Source organism: Corvus cornix, chromosome 2 (assembly GCF_000738735.6).
Source record: "Corvus cornix cornix isolate S_Up_H32 chromosome 2, ASM73873v5, whole genome shotgun sequence".
Lineage (NCBI taxonomy): Eukaryota > Metazoa > Chordata > Aves > Passeriformes > Corvidae > Corvus > Corvus cornix.
Genome location: NC_046333.1, coordinates 26606504 through 26618694, shown reverse-complemented (window position 1 = coordinate 26618694; position 12191 = coordinate 26606504). Strand labels below are relative to the sequence as shown.

Genomic DNA, 12191 nt, shown 5'->3' with positions numbered 1-12191 from the left:
GTGTCCCTTCGATACGACTCTAGGAGTAACAGGACTGCTAAAAAGAGGTGTTCTTTCTCTTCCCCATAGTAGAAACCTCCAAGGTTGTGCTAATACTTCAGACAGTTGCTCGGTTATATTTGAATAGCTTTGAAAAAGTCTCTTTAGCAAGGAGGGTATTATTTATTGCTACTCTTAGGACTGTAGCTGTAGATTCCCTGCAGGCCTGTAATGCTGTATGGATACTCAGTGGGTAAAGAGGAGCGTCACTGCCAGGAGCTGTTGTAACCACTGTGACACATGGGGCAAAGCCAGAAAAACCTTGGCATTAGGGAAGGGAGCAGGAGATCAAGGTAACAAAATAGCTCCAGTTTAGTAAGATAACAAGCTTGACAGACCACAGTTCACCTAATGAATGAAATCAGAATGCTTCTACCTTGAAGCACGAGTGCTGTGGCTCTTACTGCTTTTTTTCTCTTGTTACCTTCCTCCCTGGTTCTGAGATTTGGTCAGAGAGAACATCCTCTCTGGGACACTGCCTTTCATTGCCATTTTGTCTTTCTCCCTTATCTCCTGTTATCCTGTTCTCATGTAGTATTAATGCACAAGATGATGATTCTGGAATGAGTTGACAGAGGTTTCACTGTCTGTTTTACTGGTAAATTATTGCTGAAGTGCCAGTCACTAATGTAAAGGCATTGATTTGTAGTATGCGCTAACACTTCCAGCTGATGGCATAAATCAGTGGGTTTTACTCTTTGGTTATCAAATTCACACATTTCCTATTATAAACTTTAGTGTACATAGATTTCTGCACAGCACATGGGAAATAACTTGTATTAGTCAACTGTCTTGGACCTCATAGAACATGAGTCCATTGAGTAGAGACCTTGATTTAAAACAAAAGTGCATTCAGAATGAGGTATCTAACCTTCACAGAGTGGATTAATTAATGGAAATGTTTGTTTAGTTTTTTTACAAAAAGGTACTATTTCATAGGAAGATTATGTGTATTTTTCCAATAGATTAAATTGTGAAGATGATTTTGAGGAAATGACACCTTGCTACTACTAGTGAATAAGGCAACTGAAATTCCTCTATATTCATAACCTAAATTAATGTTAAGCTTCTCAAAGGATTGTGTCAGTAATGGTGTGCAAAACATTTCTGTAAATTGTAGAAAGCTTAGAGAATAAATTATTTGGGCCTGCCAGACTGTGGAGAAATTGTAAATATATCACTGGTGAACACAAGAAAATGATTTGTAATAAGGCACACTGTTTTCTGATTCTAAAGTTGTTGCTATCAAAAAAACAAGTTATGGATGGCACATGCTACTAAGGCTCTCTATCAATATCTTATATGGTTAATATCTGTAAAATATCTAAAAGAGACTTTCTGATGATTATATCCTGAACAGAAAACAGCACAGCACCCAGGCATAAGATTGCAGACAGCCTACAGTTAGTTTTCTGGAGTGGAAACTGGACAGTAAAATTTTTCTGAAATTAATGCTGTCAGTTTAAGTCAGTGTTATCAACTGCATCGTTTCTAGTTGGTATTTCTACCATACACATGAAGCCCATTATCCAGGACGGTTGTCCTTAACTATCACAGAACTGGCATATGTCTGTCTGATGTAACACATGGATTTCCTTTGATCAATCCTATCTGAATAAGAACACTAGCTTCTTCTTTGGTGTGTTTTTATAAACCACATATTTCCATTTTAGGAAGGGTATTTATGGCACATGTTGATAGTAAGTATGTAGTTATGCTCATAAATGAAAAATAATTTCTTATCTGTCTTTTTTCTTTCTTCTTTTTTTCATATTTAACTGTAAAGGCTGGCATCATGCAGATACAGGCAGTGAAATGATTTCATACTCTTTTCAGGTTTTGATATCTTGACTATAACAACTCAAACCCATGATTTTTGGGCCTGTGTTTCTTTTGGCATTTGTTTAGTTGAATGGGTCAGTCTATCCTGAGGAAGTACAGTATTCTCTGTGTTTCATAAAATCCTCAACGTTAGAGCTCCTTTTTAGTTGGTAGTTGACTCTTGGTATTTCTGCCTTCTGTCAACTCCTGCTTGCAGTCATGGAGTGGTTTCCGAGAAGACTGACTAAATGTGTCTGTTCTTTAGTGTCTGTCCAAATCTCCTGCCATTGTCTATTGTCTGAGGCACAAAAAAATTTATTCCAGAGAAAAGTGCCAGAACACTAATACATATTGTCAGAGACATTGTTCCAGTATTCAGAAATAGACTCTGATATGCCATTCAAGACTGTTATAGCATAAAGCTTGGGGCAGAGATAAAGAGAGATCCTCATCTAAGACACTGGAAGGAAGAGAAAGAAACTAAAAACAAACTTAGGAAAAAAAAGAGATAGCAGATCCTGAAGCAGTTTGAATAATATTTGCTATTGGGATAGATTTTATCAGCGTAGTAAAATAAGTTGGTGTTAAAACTAATCTGTGAAGAAGCAAATCATTTATTATTACACTTATTAGGATTTTAATGATTTTTGAATAAATATACTGGAATTCTTTTCAAACAATCTAGAAAGATTCAAAATGTGGATGCAAAATGTCCACAGAGGTGGGCAATATTTCCAACAGGATGCTAGTTATATTAATTATGAGGTTGTTAGTGATGTTTTGCAACTAACATACTTCTGCAACTTCTATAGTCATACATGTAAATCATATATAATATGCATCAGCAATTTATAGTTTATTGCTATTTAATTGCCAGTCTTTAGTTCTACCTGACATTAAAGCCATGTCAAGCATTTGGCAGCACCAAAGTTGTCCCTGATATTAGGAACAGTTTTTGCAAAGCATTAGATGTTTCTGAATCAAATGCATATTGTATTATTGGGCCAAATCCTTAGATCTTAAGAACTCTAGATTTTGTGTGTATTTGCAGCTGAAATCCTGTTCTGTATATATGGTTTGAAGAATTATTTGTACTTTTTCAGAATATTTCCCATTTGCTGCACAAATCTTCTGTACTGTAAACCCTGTCAAAAATGATGCGTCAGTGAAGATACCAATTTCAGTCAATTTACTCAAAGGACTTCACCTTCAGCAAAGTGTAGTTATTCTAATTCTGGTTATTATTATTACTTAAATAAAAATTTATTATTTATTATTGAATAAATAAATTATATCTATGTGTTTACTATTTAAAGTTATTTATTTAATTTATTTCTCTCTAGGATTCCTGTTATACTGCCTGCTTAAGCATGTCCTGCCATTCCATACCTGACTGGAAGGAAAAACCGAATGTAGAGTTAAACTGGCAAAGCTCCTCTGTAAAGTTCTTTCCTCCACAGTGAGCGTGCTGTGTTTCCAGACACTTCACACTTCATAGCCATTGAGAAATGCAGCCCTTCTGACAGTAAAATGGGTAAAAGGTTCATAAATGTGAAACATGAGTGTGTCTGAGTGCTGCTAGGCTCCTTACCTTTTCACATATGGATGTGATAGCGCAGTGGGGCAGCAGCTCCATGGCGCAGCCAGCAGTGTCCCATGGGTTAGGGAGCACTGTGGTGCTGTGAGGAAAGTGGGAGTGGGGACCCTTCTCTTGCTCAGCTCCTCTGTGGCTCCTTTCCCCACAGGCACCCTGTGTGCCTGGCTGGTGGGGACATGTGGCATTGAATAATATTACAGCTGAACTCTCTGGTGCCCTCTCCTCTCTGTAAGCCCCGAGATTCCTGTGCCTGATGCAGAAGCACATCTGTTCATCTCCAAGTGTTCCTTGCTTGGGAAAACAGGACGAAGTGAGTCCTTTCAACAGACTCTCCCATCTCAGATCTACTGGAGAGGTTTGTAAAGACTGATACTTCTCAAAATCCCCAGACCTCATGAAAAGTGACCCTCTTGTCCCTCCCTCTTGTTATGTGGCCAGCATTTTGCCTCTGTTGTGCATGCCCTTGGAGCTGTTGTAACCCCAACCAGTCTGCACAGCAGAAAGGAGGGCATGGGTAGAGCTCTGTGTTCCTCTGTGCAGCCCTGGGGGTGTTGTCACTGAACCCTCCTGTGCTTCCCTGCCTGCCTTTACACCTGCTCAGTTTGCTGTGAAATCTGTGCAGAGTAAACAAGAAACTGTCACAGCTTTTTGTCGTCCTGTGAGTGACTGGGGTAGAGTCTTGAGAATGTAAGGCAGAATATGATTTCCAGCAACGGGAAACGAGGAAACAGAATGGAGACCGGCAGGATATGAGGGTTCGGCACAGAGGTGAAGTGGAGGCAGATGTAGAGGCAGGAGCTGAGGATGTACACCTGATGTGTGTATCCCCCTGCCTTATTCAATGAAAGGGTATTTTGTTCTCCAGGAGTTTTCCTGAAGGATTTCTTTCACAACAGCAGAGATCAGCTCAGAGTATGTAAAGTTGAGGAGAAAATAATGCAGCAAGGTTTGAAGCACAGCTGGAGCTTCAAAACATCTGTGTGCATGACTTCAGACCTCTCTGAAGGACTGGACCCCTGCTTAGGAAAAAATTCTCTTTTAAAAATTCCTCTAGAGAAGTAGTCATTGCTCATATTTGCTGCTAAAGCACCCCTGCATTTTGCATTAGGAGGACATTTACAAGGACTAAGAGGCAAGACATATAGGAGAAAATTGACACCCAAGAAAAGAATAACTATTGCGTTTTGAAGCTTGCAGAGGAACAAGTGTTAGATAAATGCATATGACAAACAGACCCTCTTTGATCTCTGTAAGAAGATTTGACAAGTCAGACACACAGGAGCCATAAATTACCTGTAATGGCAAAAATTACATCGGTTATAACCTTTTAAGCAGTTATGCCTCATACAGCATCAATTCAGAGATAGTAATCTAAGGAGAACCAGTCTCTCTGTGCACGATTCCTTTGTAATATACAGCTACAAGAGTAAGCTGTGTATGATTTTCATAAGATGTGATAAAAATCTAATGGTTCTAGGCTGCATACTGTAAACCTGTGCAGATAACTGGCTCAGACTAACTGATAAACATACTGGGCCAGGAAAACCATTTTGTTACTTTAAAAAAGAAATGGAAATATGATTGAGATGTCATGGTGTGGGGGTACCGCATGGGGAAGATTCCCATAATCAGTCATCAGGCCATTTCAAAGACAAGTTGTGGAGCTTGAGGGGGGTGGGGGCTGCCAGTGCTGCAGAGCAGCCTGCAAGGATTTTTGTACCTGTGAGACATTCTGTGCCCTCTTTAGAGGATTGCCCTAGGGAAGTTAGTTGCCTTGCTTTGGTGCCTGGCTTGCAAGTTGGTAACGAAGGTGGGGTGGGAATGGAGGGAGAATCACAGGATCATTAAGCTGGGAAAAGACCTCTAAGGTCTTCGAGTCCAACCATTAGCCCAGTACCACCATGAGCACCTCCAAGCCACCACCACTTCCCCAAGTGCCACATCCACATGGGTTTTGAACACTTCCAGCAGATCTGGCAGTTGGGCGCTGGGCTGACCACCACTGGCACCTGAGGAATGAGCTGGTGCAGATCAGAGCTGTGTATGACACTCCTGCCAGCAGGGCATGACAGCACAGGTCCTGTCAATGGCCACTGCTAAGGGCTTGCTTCCCTTTCTCCCCTAATGGCAGAACTTGACTTCCCCTTGAGCCCAAAGAGCATGTAGGGAAGACTATTTCCACCCTCTGCATGGCCTTGGTTGTGCTCAATTGGCTGCTCATGGGGCTGGAAGAAGAGCTTCCAGGGCTGGAAGAAGAGCTTCCAGGGCTGGCTTTGCTCTTAAGCAAACTCTGTGCACATCTCCTCAGTGTGCTACCTCAGCTGGGAAGTGAGGCGATTTGGCAGTCAGAGGGATGAACTAATTTTGGAGCCAGTGCCAGGCAGCCTTGCAGTCCCAGCAGAGAAGGCTGCTGGTGCTGTGGCTTGGAGCATCTTCTTTTAGCCTGATGGTAATTTAAATTCACTTTTTATTGCTGCCTGTTACTGCAGACCTAAAGGCCAACATTTTTGCAAGGCTGCTTTCCCAGAAACTTCCCCAACAAGATGAATCACACTGGGAAAACTGCTGCCTGGGATTTTCTCCCCCCCCAAAAATAATTTGTTTATATGGTAAGGAAAGCTCTGTTTGTACTACCTTTTTGGATAGGAAAGGAGAAAATTATAGACTGGTTCTAAGAACTGCAATTTCTGTCCCTGTGCTGCTTTCTGTCAGCACACTAACCACATGCGCCAGGAACAGCCTGAGTGCTGGAACACTGAGGTGGGCTGGGAGCAGCCTTGGCTGGGGGCTGCCGGGCACCCTGTGGCTCCCCGGGGTCAGTGGCTGATGGCCCAATGGTACCACTGGCCCCAAAAAGACACTGGCTGTCACGCTGCTTTTCAGTGTGGCCCTAGGCTGGGGGCAGGTGCTGGCAGGGGCCACAGGGGTGTCGGTGGGGTGAGGCTGGGCTGCCCTGTGCTGGGCAGAGATGGGCACAGCCCCGGGCTGACTGCAGGAGCCCTCAGGGGTAGGGGAGTAGAGGAGCTGGGAGAGAAGATGAACCTGGGAAAAGTAGTGAGTGGTAGCAAGGTGGTAGTTTAATTTTTGTCTCAGCATCCAACTCTATTTTAATTGGCAATAAATTATATTAATCTTCCCCAAGTTGAGTCTCTTTTTGCCCATAAGTGATGTCCTTGACCCACTAACTTTTCCATCTCACTTTCTCCTCCTTTCAGAATGCATTGCTGTAGCTTCTGCATGGGGCTAGCCAGGTCTGTCTTCAGGAAGGGGACACTGCAGCAGTCTTGCCTCCTAGGGAACCACTTTCATGTCACGATTGAGGTGCTTTTGGGGTCCTGATAAACAAACAACTGCCTGGTATGTAGTCTGGGTGAATAAATAGGATCTTTCTCTCTGCGAGTCCTTTCACTCAATGCCTTTCACAGGCACTGGGTCACTTCAAGTAGCAGTGCTCTCTCACACTTCCTTTCTGCCCGAAACACTTAAATGATCATAGAATCGTGGAATGGTTTGGGTTGGAAGAGACCTTAAAGATCATCTAGTTCTAACCCTCCTGCCACAGGCAGGGACACCTTTCACTAGACTGGGTTGCTCAAAGCCCCATACAGCCTGGCTTTGAATGCTGCCAGGGATAACACATGTGAATAAAATATTTGGTGAATGCACCCCATTAGGTGCTGGCAGGTCAGCAACTCTCCTGCACTGGCTGCCCTGTGAGCAGGTGCTGGGGACCCTATGCCCTGTTGGGCTGGGTGCCCAAAGTGGGACTCCCCAGCCAACACGTATTCAGAGCATCCACTTCATCCGAGGGATGCCTGGCAGCATCCTGGCTGCATGGTTTTGAGAAAAGAAACAACAGTTTGCTGAAGACTCAGCTGCAAGAAATGCAGAGGGGATGCAATTTTAACCCTATCCTGTGGTCTGGCAGGTTTTTGGCAAGGAGAGTTTTGTGTAGTAATTCTTAGGAGGATACAACACCTTGGGTTTGTAACGTGTGGCCAGTGCTAGAAAGGAAGATGGGAGAAATAAGGCAGGATTCAAAAGTGCAGATATTTAAATGCACTGAATTAGACACAGGAGTATGACACAGAGCCAGTAGCTCAATCACCTCAAGCATGAATACTATCACCAGCTGCCCTAAGATGACTGCTTTAAGAACAGAGATGGCTCCAGATACCCTATGCAGGAAGAAATGAGTCAGCTCTGGCCAGCTGGCAAAATCCTGTGCACCTGTAGGAGTGGGCCATTGACTCTGTGCTAATCCTTGACATACTACTGATGGGGTTTTTTTCCTCTGTCAGTACAGAGAGGGTGGTAGTTGCTGCTTTAACTCAGGGTCTTCTGCAGATCTGGGACAGCAGAATTGGATGTATTGATGCCCTGGCCCTCCTTAGTCCAAATTCTTCTTCTGGTACAAAGAAAATCAAGAAGATTGGGTCACGTTCTGTGGATACAAACAGCTGAACAGCATGAAGGTGATGAAACTCTGCTTTCCAGGAAGGTTCAAGCCTTTTGACTCAGAGCCCAATGCGTAACATCTTTTTTCTTTATCATTTTATGTGACCATGGTCAGGCTATGAAGTAGGTAAGAACAAATCTCTTGAATGTGCAGTAAAGTGCAAGAGGATATTTTACTTTTGGTTAGCTCTCTTGGAGAAATGTTTTATACCCAGAGTATTTGCCTGTCACTTCACAGAAATTTTTAGGGCTTCTGCAGAGCTTCTTCTAGACCTGGAAGAGCATCAGGTCCCAGAAGCTCTGACAAATTAATTGAAAAAAACTTGGCTGGTGGACAGGCCCCAAATGAGAGCAAATAGTGAGGGAAAGATGGGAACTCAGCTATAACATATTGTGGTTGGTGAGGGTCTGGCCATCCCGTGCAGGTGTCCTGTGGGGCTAATTGGGGTGCTACAAGGTGCAGGCTGGCCTGGATGTGTCCCCTCTCCCCTGCCAACAGCAGTATTGTGAGGGAGAGGCACAAGTCTACAGGAAACAAAGCTTTGTTGCTTCTGCCTTTATGAAAGAACTCACATTTCTCCCAGTGCCTCGGAAAAAGGCTATTTATTTATTTATTTTTAGCAGCATACCTTTCAGTAAGGTTTGCAGATGGCAAGGGTCGGGGTTCTGTGATGTTCTGTGTGTCTGCCCATAATTCCTTTCTTTTGAACTCACTGTGACTTCCAGTAGAATCCTCTGTATTTGCTGATATAAATGGATGCAACAGTTCATCTTTAGTATAAATATAATTTATGTTATTAGCGATAATAAAGACATCAATTTTTTCCTCTGGATTTTTTTTTTCTTTACGAGTTGTCAGAAAACTGAACTCTTGCTACCCCAGAAATTTGAGCCTAGGGAGTTCAGTGGTTAGTATATGACTACTCTAGGGGAACAAAAGGTACCTTTCCAATTAAAGTTAATAGAGAGATAACTTCAGACACACAAAAGGAAAAAAAAGACACCTATAAGTCATGGTGAGTTCAAAAGGAAAGAATTAAGGTAGGCACACAAAGCATCATGGGAAGTGCTATTCAAGGTACCATGTCAAAAAGGCTGATTAACAGCAGTTCCAAGTCTACCTGATCACCAGGGAGTCTTACTGATAAAAATTATTTCCCCTCCAGAGAGAAGAATCTCCCTGAACTGAACAAATGTGTCACTTTTGAATAAGGATTCATGAAAAGGCAGAAGAGGAGAAGAAAAAAGAATAAAGGTACGCATTCACCAAAAGATCTGAAATTTGTAACTTGTGACTGTTTATCAGTCTTTAAGTTCTGAATGAAACTGCAAGTCATACGTCAGTGAGCAGGATTCAGATCTAGCTTTGCATTTCTTTTTTGTTTAAAAGTGGCCGTTTGCAGATAAAATTCTCTGGTGTTGGTTGTAATTGCAATCAGGGAAATCTAATGGCTTTGTTTGATGTGCTGCTTAGGCCTTCCAGGCTGTAAGGCTTTTCAACAGAGTCCTTTAAAGATATTGATTGAATTCCGGTGCTACTTTGTGAAATCTGGTGGTCTGTGTTGTGTGCAGAAGTCACACGAGATGAATGTAATGGTAAATTTTAGGCATAAAATAAATTTATTTTATGTCACTAATTAATTTTGATTATCTTTTCCTCCCTATTTTATTTCTTTAGGTTGTTTTAAACACTTCGAGCTGTGCACAAGAAAAGAGACATGAAAGAAAATGCAACTGGAATGTCTTTTTGTGAGCATGATGTACGAGTGCCAATCTTTTTTTTTAATTTGGCCTTAATCTGTTGCTTGTTTTATAACTCTCATATATATTTGCATGGTATTTTTGAGGAATTTCTCTTTAAATTGCCTTTTTATGTCTTTTTTCATACCCACGGTTTGTTCCTCCATTTGTGGTGATGTGGAATGGGTTAGAGAGCAGGATTGCCGCAGGTGGGGGGCAAGTCAGTATGAAAGTGTGGGCACTTGAGATGTGTTGTGCAGGGCTGTATGTTTGAGCTGCTTTCTCAGGGCTACCGCAGTAGGCGTGTGTTAGGTGTGTCCCATGCTTGACATTAACTGATGAAATTTAGGAAAAGGTCTTCACTGAGTGCAGTAGGCTTTGTTGGACAGCAGCAATTTGAGATGCAGCAGGGATGAAACAAATGGAAGCAGTGGGTTCTTTGGCTGCAGCTGGACAGGAGAAGATGATCAAGTCCAGGCTGTGCTGTCTGGGACGACTTTTTGAACTTCAGGCAAGTTGTGAGAAGCTTCACTCAGTACAAGAAAGAAATTAATGCTGTTTACCTACAAAATGGGTGTAGAAGGAGACTTCAGGTAGCAAACTGCTAATTGAGCAATATTCTGTCTGGCAAAGGGAAATTAGGATCTTGCCTAGTTTATTGTATGTTCTAGATAAGCTATTGGCTTCTGAGAAATCATTGAGAGTTTTCCCTCTGTTTGGCTCAGCACTTAGAAAACCAGTGGGCAGTGAGTTTCACCTTACATTTGTGATGTTTTGTAAAAGAGAAATTCTAAAACTACTCACGTTCTTCTGTTTGTTTTCCCTAGATGAGGTATTAATTATGTTCTCATAAGGGTTTTTTTGTCAGAGTTTTTAATGATATGTGCTGCTATTACTAGTATTTAAATGTTAGAGTGGGCTTTTCTTAGCTCATTTCCTGACTGCTGTTCTTAACACCTTGGGGAGCCATAGAGTATGAACTATTTCACTTTCAGCATCTCATTGTTTATTCATAATGGCATTGTAAAAATGCAGAAAAAACCAAAAAGAGCAGTCTTATTGAGTATAAATTTCTCCTAAAAAGTGCATGTGTATGTACAGAAATATGTCCACCTGTAAAAGAGATTAAATAATATTTAATTTTAGCATTATATTGTGTTCCACATTGTGTTTTACAGAATATTTCAGAAAACCTTGGGAAAATTCTATGTATAATTAAAATACATGTCAGCACCTTCAAACAGATGCATATTGCACACAATTATCTGAAATAAATATTAATTTTATCTGTATGTCCTCTTGGTGTTGTCCCAAACAAGAGAGTTCAACCATTAGTAAGAGAAAAGGAAGGTTATTGTTATTTTCTTTATTTGACTGAAAAGACTGCCACAGAAAACAATTTATATGCATTAAGTGTTAAGTTCATAATCACTAGGCACGTTTCCCTAGAGGGAAAAAGAAGCAGTGTTGTTTGTGTTCTGTTTCTGTTTGTTGCTGTTAACATTTCTTTGACTGGGTTGTCCTTTGTGGAGACAAAAGAACCACGTCCTTGCAGCCCACACGACCACATCACCATGCAGCTCCATGTGTAAGAGTCTGGGTAGTACCTCTGAGCTCTCAGCTATTCAGCTGGAAGATTGGGATCCTGAAGTTCTCAAAGGACTGCTGGGTTTTTTCTCTGCTCTTTACTTGAGAAAACACTGTAAGGCTTCTGGTGCTGTTGATTTTCATGCAGAAGTCCCTGTGTCATTATTCCAGTAAGCAGTTTTAAAACACAGATGTTTTGGGAATTCTGCTTGAAGGGAAATGACAAGCATATTTAGCAAATCACAGCTTTTTTGGCAGGTGAGCTGACAGCAGGCTTCAAATGTAATTGATTGGTCGTTGATTTAACATGAGTAATTTCAGCAGACTGTAGTAGGTTTGACACCAGTTTTCGAAGGCATTGTATAAGGTGGGAATAGTTTCTGCTGAATGAAGAATTTCTTTGTTGCAATAGTAGGAAGTCAAGAGAAGGTAGGTTAGCTGTGAAGAATTAAAAAAAGGCTTCTGGTGAAGGTGAAAAAAAATCATACCATTATTTGCTTTCACCTGTTATTGGTTTCCTCTCCCCTTGAAAACTTCTGCTTGTAAAATTTTCTCAAGTCAAGTGAAGAGTTTTTCATCTTGTGATTCTTCAGTTTCTTTCTTAACAGATTTAATTTCTTTCTCTCCTGGACATTAAATTTAAAAATACTCTTTAATTTTTTTATATGTTGCTTTAACAACATGAATCTACCTTAGTGAGGTGATCCCTCCTTGTACCTTCTTGGATTCAGCTGTCTTCTCACTTAAACACATTTCATTACAAATGTGGTGTTGCCAGAAATAATCATAGTTTGTGTTTATTGTTTAGATTATGTAACACCTTTCCTTTAGCTTCCTGTATTTTACCAGTGTTTAGTTGAAGCCCTCCCAGGTATCAAATTCGATGTGTCTTGGCTCCTCCCTAGTTGCCTTTGCCTCTTTACATTACTTGTTTTGATCTTGCTTTGTT

General features: G+C 41.4%; 1 long non-coding RNA gene across 2 annotated transcripts in view; it reads left to right on the top strand.

Moving 5' to 3' along the window:
• The window catches only part of LOC104688910, a 35111-nt gene extending 23865 nt beyond the window's left edge, over positions 1-11246 (top strand). For both annotated transcript variants that reach the window (XR_005601563.1, XR_005601564.1), the window contains 4 exons: positions 3204-3812; positions 5947-6814; positions 9082-9170; positions 9594-11246. This is a non-coding gene — a long non-coding RNA (uncharacterized LOC104688910). The remainder of the gene's footprint in view (positions 1-3203; positions 3813-5946; positions 6815-9081; positions 9171-9593) is intronic.
• The last annotated feature ends 945 nt before the right edge of the window (positions 11247-12191 follow it).